General features: G+C 38.0%; 1 protein-coding gene across 3 annotated transcripts in view; it reads right to left on the bottom strand.

Annotated features, from left to right (window-relative positions):
* PITPNC1 (phosphatidylinositol transfer protein cytoplasmic 1) overlaps window positions 1–10,688 on the bottom strand; it is a 440,717-nt gene that overhangs the window by 283,828 nt on the left and 146,201 nt on the right. The window lies entirely within an intron of this gene.

Genomic DNA, 10,688 nt, shown 5'->3' with positions numbered 1-10,688 from the left:
TATCACTCTTTGCAGATGATATGATGGTATACTTAAAAAATCCTAGAGAATCAACTAAGAGGCTGGTAGAAATAATCAACAACTTTAGCAAAGTGGCAGGATACAAAATAAATGCACATAAATCATCAGCATTTCTATACATTTCCAACACATTAGAACAGCAAGAAGTAGAAAGAGAAACACCATTTAAAATCACCCTCGACAATATAAAATACTTGAGAATCAATCTAACAAAACAAACACAGCTATTATACGAAAACAACTACAAAACACTTTCCAAACAATTAAAACTAGATCTAAACAATTGGAAAAACATTGATTGCTCATGGGTAGGTCGAGCTAACATAATAAAAATGACCATTCTACCCAAATTAATTTACCTATTTAGCGCCATACCTATCAAACTACCAAAAATCTTTTTCACTGAATTAGGAAAAACTATAACAAATTTCATTTGGAATAACAAAAGATCAAGAATATCAAGGGAAATAATGAAAAAAATGTGAGGAAGGGGGCCTAGCAGTACCAGATATCAAACTATACTATAAAGCAGCAGTCATCAAAACGGTATAGTACTGGCTAAGAGACAGAAGGGAGGATCAGTGGAAGAGACTTGGGGTAAGTGACATCAGCAAGACAGTCTATGACAAACCCAAAGAGCCCAACTTTCGGGACAAAAATCCACTATTTGACAAAAACGGCTGGGAAATTTGGAAAACAATATGGGAGAGATTAGGTCTAGATCAACATCTCACACCCTATACCAAGATAAATTCAGAATGGGTGAATAACTTTAATATAAAGAGGGAAAATATAAATAAGTTAAGTGAACACAGAATAGTATACTTGTCAGATCTCTGGGAAAGGAAAGATTTAAAACCAAGCAAGAGTTAGAGAAAATTACAAAATGTAAATTAAATGGTTTTGATTATATTAAGCTAAAAAGCTTTTGTACAAACAAAAACAATGTAGTCAAAATCAGAAGGGAAACAACAAATTGGGAAAAAAATCTTTATAACAAAAAACTCTGACAGGGGTCTAGTCACTCAAATATACAAGGAGTTAAAGCAATTGTATAAAAAATCAAGCCATTCCACAATTGATAAATGGGCAAGAGAAATGAATAGGCAATTTTCAGGTAAAGAAATCAAAAGTATCAATAAGCACATGAGAAAGTGTTCTAAATCTCTAATAATTAGAGAAATGCAAATCAAAACAATTCTGAGGTATCACCTCATACCTAGCAGATTGGCTAAAATGAAAGAAGGGGAGAATAATGAATGTTGGAGGGGATGTGGCAAAATTGGGACATTAATGCATTGCTGGTGGAGTTGTGAACTGATCCAACCATTCTGGCTGGCAATTTGGAACTATGCTCAAAGGGCTATAAAAGACTGCCTGCCCTTTGATCCAGCCATACCATTGCTGTGTTTGTACCCCAAAGAGATCATAGATAAACAGACTTGTACAAAAATATTTATAGCTGCGCTTTTTGTGGTGGCAAAAAACTGGAAAATGAGGGGATGTCCTTCAATTGGGGAATGGCTGAACAAATTGTGGTATATGTGGGTGATGGAATACTATTGTGCTAAAAGGAATAATAAACTGGAGGAATTCCATGCAAATTGGAGAGACCTCCAGGAAGTGATGCAGAGCGAAAGGAGCAGAGCCAGAAGAACATTGTACACAGAGACTGATATACTATGGTAAAATCGAATGTAATGGGCTCCTGTACCAGCAGCATTGCAATGACACAAGATAGCTCTGAGGGATTTATGTTAAAGATGCTACCCACATTCAGAGGAAGGACTGCAGGAGAGGAAACATATAAGATAAACAATTGCTTGAATGCATGGGCTGAGGTGGACATGAATGGGAAATAGACCCTGAACAAGGACACATGTTACAACCAGTGGAAATGTGCATTGGCCATGGGTGGGGGGAAAGCGGGGGTTGAAGGGGAAAGTAGGGGCATAAAGTATGTAAACAGGTTAAATATGAATATTAATAAATGTCTAATAAAAAAAAAGAGTCCCATCTCCCAGAGCAAAGCAAAATGGCTTGATCTCCCATGGAGGCAAAGAGTCAGGTGAGGTATTATTCAACCAGTATTTTTTTCCTGGTGTGTCTAGCAGCCACATCCAATAATAGCACCATGACCACATTTATTTAATCCCATTTCTCTGTCATTATAAAACCTAGGGTGTTTTTAAATCTGTAAGAATTAGGCATTTGCTTATATTCCCAGAAACTAACAATGACCTAGTAACGTCATTTACAACAGCTATTCCTTCATGCCTAGAATGCACTCCCTTCTCAGCTCTGCCTTAAAGAAGACCAGTTTTCCTTCAAGCCTCAGCTCTAGTACCACCTTTTACAGGAAGCCTTCCGTAATTCCCATCCCACCAACCCTTACTGCCCATTTGTTTTCTCTCTATAACTATTCAGTGTATATTTATTTATGTACCTGTTGCAATAGAATTCAAGACCTTTGAGAACGGAGATTGTCTTATTCTTCATATTTATATTTCCTTCCATATTTCAGTACCTGGCATATGGTAGGCACTTAAACAATGCTTGCTGACTGAATGATTGTTTGATTACCATCTGCCCTCAGATTGTCTTTCTCTTCGGTAGAAAATTTTAATAGAGGTCATTAGATAGTATCCACCTTTGATATTTTCCAAAAGTACTTTAGAGTAACCTGGTATCCTTATTTCTTTTTTTTATTATTACATTTATTTATTTGTTTGTTACATTAAGTTCTCCGGTATCAACCTCCCTTCCCTCTCCATACTAGTGAAGGCATCTTTTGTCAAAAAGATTTACATGTAAATATAAAACTATGTCTTGCTTGATTCTATTTATCAGTTCTTTCTCTTGAGGTGGACATACAAAAGTTATTATTCAAACAATATTCTGTTGCTGTATATGATGTTCCCTTGGTTCTGCTTGTTTCATTCTTTTTAATTTCATGTAGGTAATTTCCAAAGGGTTATAACCTTACTTTCTTCCTGAATCCAAATCCCCAGTGACTTTTTGTATATTCCTGTTAAATTTGAAAAACTAAATGAAGCTTTACATAGCTCATCAACCTTCATTTTGGGAATATTTTTGAATACTGAGTCAAGCAGAAATAAAGGACAGAATAGCCTCAGTTAGTATCGAAGTCTGACAGTATAAGCAAGAAGCTACCTACCTTGGTGGGTAATAGCTGTAATGACTAATAGAGGGAAGGTGGTCTGAATTGTGTGGGATTCACAAGAGACCCTTAATGTCAGTAGTGTAGCCAAATATTAGGTAATGATAATGGATGGAAGGGAAGGAAATGAGAGAGAAAAACATAGGGAATAAATATGGAAGGTTAGCTAGATCCAAAGAATAGAAGTGCTCTCTCCAAAGTAACTCACAATCTATTCACTGCACCATCTTCTACAGGAAGCCTTCCCTAACCATTCTTACTTCCAGCGCTTTCTATCCTTAAATTATTTCCTACTTAACTTTTATGTAGTATGATTTGTATATATTTGCTTGCATGTAATCTCCTTGAGGACACAGTTTTTTGCCTTTCTTTATCCTCAGCATTTTTGTACATAGTAGGTGTTTAATAAATTTTTTGATTGATTGGTTGCCAGATTTGATGGCCTTTTCACAATTCTTACCCTTCCTAACCTCTTAAGTATTTGACATTATTGACCCTTCTATTCTCTTGGATATTGCCTTTTCTCTATGTTTTCATAGGCAATGTGTCCCTTGGTTCTCCTCCTTCTTGTCCAACCACCCTTTCTCATTCTTTTATGTTTTATCATCTATATCATGCATCCTAACAAATTTCTGCCATGAGTCTTCTTCCTACATGCTTCTCTCTTACCTGGTAACTTCATCTGTTCCCATGCTCTTGTTATCTATATGAACATGATTCCTACATCTCTATACTCAACCCTAATCTCTGAGCTCCAGTCACACAACATTAGCTACCAATTAGACCTTTCAAATCATTGGCCCCACGCAAATCTAAAACTAATTAGGTCCAAAATGGGATTTATTACCTTTAGGCCTACACCAATCCCACTTCTGTATTTCCTTATGTATGTTAAGAGAACATTCCCAGAATTAAGAACATCTTCCCAGAATCACAACCCTGGCATTATTCTTTTTTTTTTTTTTTTAAACCCATACTTTCCATCTTGTAATCGAACAAGGTTTTGGTTCCTATGCAGAAAAATGATAAGGGATTGGCAATGGGGGTTAAGTGACATGCCAGGGTCACAAGGCTAGGAAGTATCTGAAGTCAAATTTGAACCCAAGACCCCCTGTCTCTAGGCTCTCAAACCACTGAGCCACATTGCTGCTCCAAAAATCACTTGAACCTGTCTTTGTCTCTCTCAACCCTTATCCTCAGTCTTAGTATCACTTCTAAGGCAAAAGAGCAAAAAGGGCTAGGAAGTCAAGGTTAAGTGACTTGCCAAGGTCACACAGCTAGGAAATGCTTGAGACCATATTTGAACAAGGTCCTCCTCCATCCAGGCCTGGAACTCTGTCCACTGCCCCTGGCATTGTTCTTGAGCCCTCACTAATCCTCACCAGGCCTCTTCCATCATATCGAAACAGATGTCAAATCTTGTCATTTCTACCTCTACAACATGGTTTTGCTTTGTCTCCTTCTCTGGCCTTCTTTCATCCACTAACCTAGTTCATTCTCTCATCACCTTTCTCTTAGGCTATTGCAAAAGCCTCCTAGTGAAGTTCCCTGACTCAAGTGTCTTCCAATTGCAATCTATGCAATTCTTTTCCCACATAGTTGCTGAAGTGATTTTTCAAAAGCAAAGGGTTGGCCAAGTCCCTCCATTATTCAGTAAAGAGCAGCAACTCCCTAATGCTTCTAGGTTCAAATATAAGGTCTCAGTGTGACAATTAAAGTCCTCCACATCCTGTCCTTAAACTATCTTTTCAGCCTTATTACTCTTTATTCCCCTCCAAGCACATTACAGTCCTGTCAAATAGGTCTTCTTAGTGTTCCTCAAACATGGCAATTCATCTCTTCTGTGTCTTACCATTCACTACCCCCCCTGGAATTCATTGCCTTCACCTCCATGTCTTAAAATCTCTGTTTCCTACAGGATTTAGCTCATTACCTTCTACAAGAAAATTGTACCCAGATCCCAGTGTGCACCTCCAAAAATTACCTCATATTTCTTTTGTAGCTCTCCTTTATATCTATTATTATTATCTATATATTATCCTATATATCTATTACTATTATCACTATATTATATATGTACACTTTCTCCCAAAAAATAATCTAAGTTCTTGAGAGCAGGGGCTGCTTCAGTTTTGGCTTTATATCCACAATGCCTAATATAATGGCTGGCAAACAGTTGGTACTTAATAAATGCTAATCTATTGATTGATTGACTAATGAGTCAAAGCCATAGGTCCATATTGAACCAGCTGGGACATGACACTGAGAGGGAATAATGAAGCCAAAGGATGAAGGTATAAGCTTCAATTTAAAGTTTCTTGGGGGCAAAATCATGGAGACCACAGGAAAGAGAAGGATTAGTTACTAGTGAGAGTAGCTGTCCAGCTGCAAAATAGAGTGATTTGATGGTTCTTTTGAGGAGAGGCACTAGAAAGGCAGCTACATCCTGAGAGGCAGCTCAGTTGACAGAAATCTGGATTTGAGCTGAGGTAAGTCTATGTCCAAATACTACCTCTAAAACTTATTTTTGTTTATTGTTCTATCATTTTTAATCATGTCCTACTCTTACCTGACCCCATTTGGGGGTTTTCTTTTTTTTTTTTTGTAAATATGTTTTATTTTACCAATTAAAGCAATAATAAATTTCCACATAAGTTTTTCCAAGTTACATGTACCAAATTATCTTCCTCCTTCCCTTCCCTACCCACTCCTGGGGGTGGCAAAGCAATTCAATCATCACATAATATGTATTTCTTTAATGTTTATTTTTGTAAGAGAAGAATCATATAAAACCAAAACCCCATATGGGGTTCTCTTGGAAAAGATATTGGAATGGTTTGCCATTTCCTTCTGCAGCTCATTTTACAGATGAGGAAATTAAGGCAAACAGGGTTAAGTGACTTGCCCAGGATCATATAGTTAGTAAGTATTTCAGGCCAAATTTGAACTTAGGAATTCTTCCTGACTCCAGGTCTAGTACTCTATTAACTGTACCACCTAGCTGTCCTGGCTGCACAGGCACAGGCTCTGTGACTCTAAACAAATCATTTAGCCCCTTTGGCTTCATTTTCCTCATGATTATGCTTTATATCTCATATTTTGGAATATGGCCGAATGCATTTATCTTTGAAGTTTATATGCAGCCCTTTGAGGTTCCTGGATGACGCACTAAGTGTGAGTTATAGTGTTAGAATAAAGAGGAAGGTAGAATGATTTCTGCTGCAGATGAGTTATTAATATTTAATGTATGATTAATGAGGATGATACTTAGAGTACTCAGAATATTGGTCTCATAAGAGACAAGGTACATAAAGTGTTTTTCAACCTTTGAAGCAAGAGCTGTACATCGTCAGTTATTAGTATCTCATTCTCATCTTTTGTGATAGAGTTCAGACAAGATGCAATTCTACTGTTATTGCTGTTGCCATTGAGATTGTTGCTTCTAGTGCTATCAAAGAAGTCACAGCTTCAAGGACAAAAATCTTGACACACAGTGTGCTACCAGGTGACTTGACATTTTTCCTACTTTTAACACCTACACCATCAACCTTCTGATTCCATATTCAAGTTATTGGTCTCCTCAAATGATATATCACAGTTATGAAATGTTACATGTAGATAAGGACTCTGAAAGGATAGAGATTAATTCTCTACAAATTATTTCCTGATCACTTCAACTCTAAGAGTGTGTTCATAAGGAAAGAGTTCCTTGATTAATACGATTGTCACACATCCCAAACTCATCTAGCAGAGATCAGTACAGTTCCTAGCAGATAGCAGACACTTTAAAAATGCTTATTGAGGGGCAGCTAAGTAGCTCAGTGGATTGAAAGCCAGGTCCAGAGATAGGAGGTCTTGGGATCATATCTGGTCCCAAACACTTCTTAGCTGTGGAACCCAGGGCAAGTCACTTAGCCCCAATTGCCTATATGGTATTGTTCTTCTGCCTTGGAACTAATGTTTTGTATCACTTCTAAGACAGAAGGTAAAGGTTATTTTTTAAAAATAAAAAAAAAAAATTTAAATTGGCTAAAATGACAAATGTTGGAAGGAATGTGGAAAAATAGGGACACATTCATTTTGAGTGGAACTGTGAACTGATCCAGCAGTTTTGGAGAGCAATATGAAATTAACCCACTAATACCACTATTAGGCTTATTTTCTAAGGTGATGAAGGAAAAAGGAGAAAAAATTATATGTTCTAAAATATTTGTAGCAGCTCTTTTTGTGGTGGTAAAATACTAGAATCTGAAATAATGCCCGAGTGGGAAATGGCTGAACAAGGTATGGTATATGCTTGGATTGGAATACTACTAGGCCATAAGAAATGATAAACAAGATGACAAAATCTGAAAAGACTTAAATGAAGTGATGAAAATTGAAGTAAGTAAAATGTCATACACAATAACAACAATAATGTATGATGATCAACTGTGAATGACTTAACTATTATCAACAAGGCAAGGATGCAGGGGGACTCATGACAAAAAAGGCTATCAACTGCCATAAAGAGAAGAGGCAGGGGCACAGCTGAGTGGCTCAGTGGATTGAGAGTCAGGCCTAGAGACAGGAGGTCCTAGGTTCAAATCTAGCCTCAGACACTTCCCAGCTGTGTGACCCTGGGCAAGTCACTTGACCCCCATTGCCCACCCTTACCACTCTTCCACCTAGGAGCCAATACACAGAAGTTAAGGGTTTAAAAAAATAACAAAAAATAAATAAAGAGAAGAGGCAGGGTCCAAATGCAGATTAAAATATACTGTTCTAAATTTTAAGCACTATGCATCTTGTTCCACAACGTGATGAATAGGAAAAGATGTATTACATTATAATATATGTACAACTTGGGTCATATTACCTGCCTTCTTGGGGAGGAGGGAAGAGTAGGAGAAAGGGGGGAAAAGAATGCAACATGGATTGTTGGATGTAGCTAATGTGAGAATTTGTTTCTCTTAGATAAATATATTTATTATAACTTAATAAATTGTTAATTATTATATTTGTGCCAAATCATATGCATTACATTATTACGTTACATCTTGTGTTACATTTAAAATAAATGTTTGTTGAGTGACTGTTATAAATGCTCTCCAGTCTAGGGCTCTGTTTGATAATTTAAGCCAGGAAGAACTGCAACATACTTATTTTTCTCTAAAAATGCTGCATTAGAAATTGATATTAGTTCGAATTTTCATCTAGCAGAGTTGTGTTAAGGTAGGAGGATGGACTAGATGATCCCTCAAAGTCCATTTCAGCTCTGTAGTTCAATGGGCAGGCAGGGTCTCCAATTTCTCCATTTGGACCATGATTAAAAGAATACAAAGCTCTTCCATGTTCTATCAGATCTCTCCCTGCCAAATCAATAAACTACCAAAACCAATATCCGATCCCACGAAGAAAATACAAACCTGCAGCTCATATTTTGGTATATCAGTGAATGCATCATTACATTTTTTATCTTTTCCCTTCAGTGTTTATATGCAGCCCTTTGAGGTCCCTGGATGACGCACTAGCTATGTGCTATGGTGTGGGAATGAAGAAGAAGGTAGGATGATTTCAGATGCAGATGAGTTATTAATATTTAATTCAAAGATCCCTCTTTGATTGAAAACAAATACAAAAGTCTTGCATACAAAGGGCTTGACATCTTGTAAGTTCAAAGGAGAGATAAACAGACATAGTTCACTTGTGCAAGGAAAAGAAACCCTGAACTAAATTTTACTTGGCAGTAAATGACAATCCTTTAGTTACCAGAAAGGGTACAAATTTCTCCAAGTGTATTTAGCATAAAGAGACAAATCCACTTAACTGGCACCTGAGTACAATGGTTAGAGATGCTAAGTAAAACATAGGAAAATTGAAAACAAGCTAGATATTTTAAAATCCTCTTTTAAAACTTACTTGCCTTTGGAATAGATATCTACTCCTGAAGACTTCTTCCAGATTGGAAAGCCACAATGGTAAAATATATAGTGCTCACTTAAGCTGAATAAGCATCAGATGATATCATCTTAAGTTTACAAATGAGGAAAGGGGGACAGAGGATGAACAGAAGTCATTGGGGAGGGCCAAAAAGACTGCCATATAGAAAGAATCAAGAAAACTCTATAGGGTCATAGATCTAGAGCTAGAAGGGCCGTCAAAGGTCTTACAAACTGGTCAATCCTTTCATTTTTGTGGATGAAGAAACTGAGGACAAGGGAATCCTTAAATTTCAATTCTACCCAATGGCAGAATATGTGACTTCTCTAGTTCTAGACAAGTAAGTCTTTGACATAGTCGTAGTGGCTAACCTATGGCACATGTGCCAGAGAGGGGGCAGTCAGAGCCCTCTCTGGGGGCATTCCCCCCCATCGCCCCAGCAGAATTCACCACAGTTCATTTCTAGAAAGCCAGAGGGAGGCAGAGCCAGACTGCTCCCCTCCTCCTCTCCACCCATGCCTGAGGATGTCACCTGCCCCTCTAAAAGATATGCTATCACTGCTATAGATTACGTATAATTGGAATTTGGGAGATGCCATTTAAAAGTATATATATATATTTTCTATGGACACGTGGGAACTATCAAACTACATTTCCCAACAGTCCAACGGGTTTCTGATTCCAGTTCTTTGGGCGTGGGGACACCTGCGTCACCATGCATAGGACAGTTTAAATGGGAGGAGAATCGAAAGTAAGCTCTCTCTCTTAGCTAGCAGGCACTGGACGATTTGAAAGGTAAAAATGGCTGAGGCAATGTGAATTCTTACTGGCGCATAGTCTAATGATTTTACCAGCATGGCCATGGCTTTAATTAAAATACTAATTTCTATTATTATATCAGTCTTTATCATTTTTAATCGTAACAATTATGTGTCCAGCCCATTTTGGCCTATCCCTGACTTAAGAAGAATTTGTGAGTGGAAAAAGCAAAACATGAACAACCTCTAAATGGCTTTTAAAAACCTAATTACTGGCCTAGCACGGTAGCATCATATACCTGTCCTCTCAGCTTTTGGGGAGGCTGACAAGACCACCAAGCTCTGGAATTCTAAGCTCCAATGGGCTCCAAACTGAGTGTCCACCCTAAGTTTAGCATCCACATGGTAAGAAGTCATGGGAGGAAGGAGGAGAACCAGCCCATGTCAGGAAACAAACAGGAAAAAAAAAACAACAGGTCACAGCTCTTATGGAAATCAGTAGTAGTAGCACTGCCAACCTGGGTGAGATGGGAAGGGAAGGGGAAGAAGGAGAGGTGGAAGGAAAGGGAATGATGAAGGGGGAGGGGAGAGAGGGGAAGGGAAGGAAATGATTGAAGGGAAAGACAAGGAAGAAAGGGGCATGGGAAGGGAGGAGAAAGGAAGGGAAATAGGGAGAAGAGATGGAAAGATCGGGAAGGGAAGGGAATGATTAAGGGGGAAGGAGCAGAGGGGAGGGGAAGTGGAAAGAGAAGAAGGGAAAGAAGGGAAGGGAAAGGGAGGGAGGGGAAAATAAGTGAAGGGAGAGG

Source organism: Gracilinanus agilis, chromosome 4, assembly GCF_016433145.1.
Source record: "Gracilinanus agilis isolate LMUSP501 chromosome 4, AgileGrace, whole genome shotgun sequence".
NCBI lineage: Eukaryota > Metazoa > Chordata > Mammalia > Didelphimorphia > Didelphidae > Gracilinanus > Gracilinanus agilis.
Note: the sequence above shows the minus strand (reverse complement) of the source record. Positions and strands in the feature narration are given on the sequence as shown.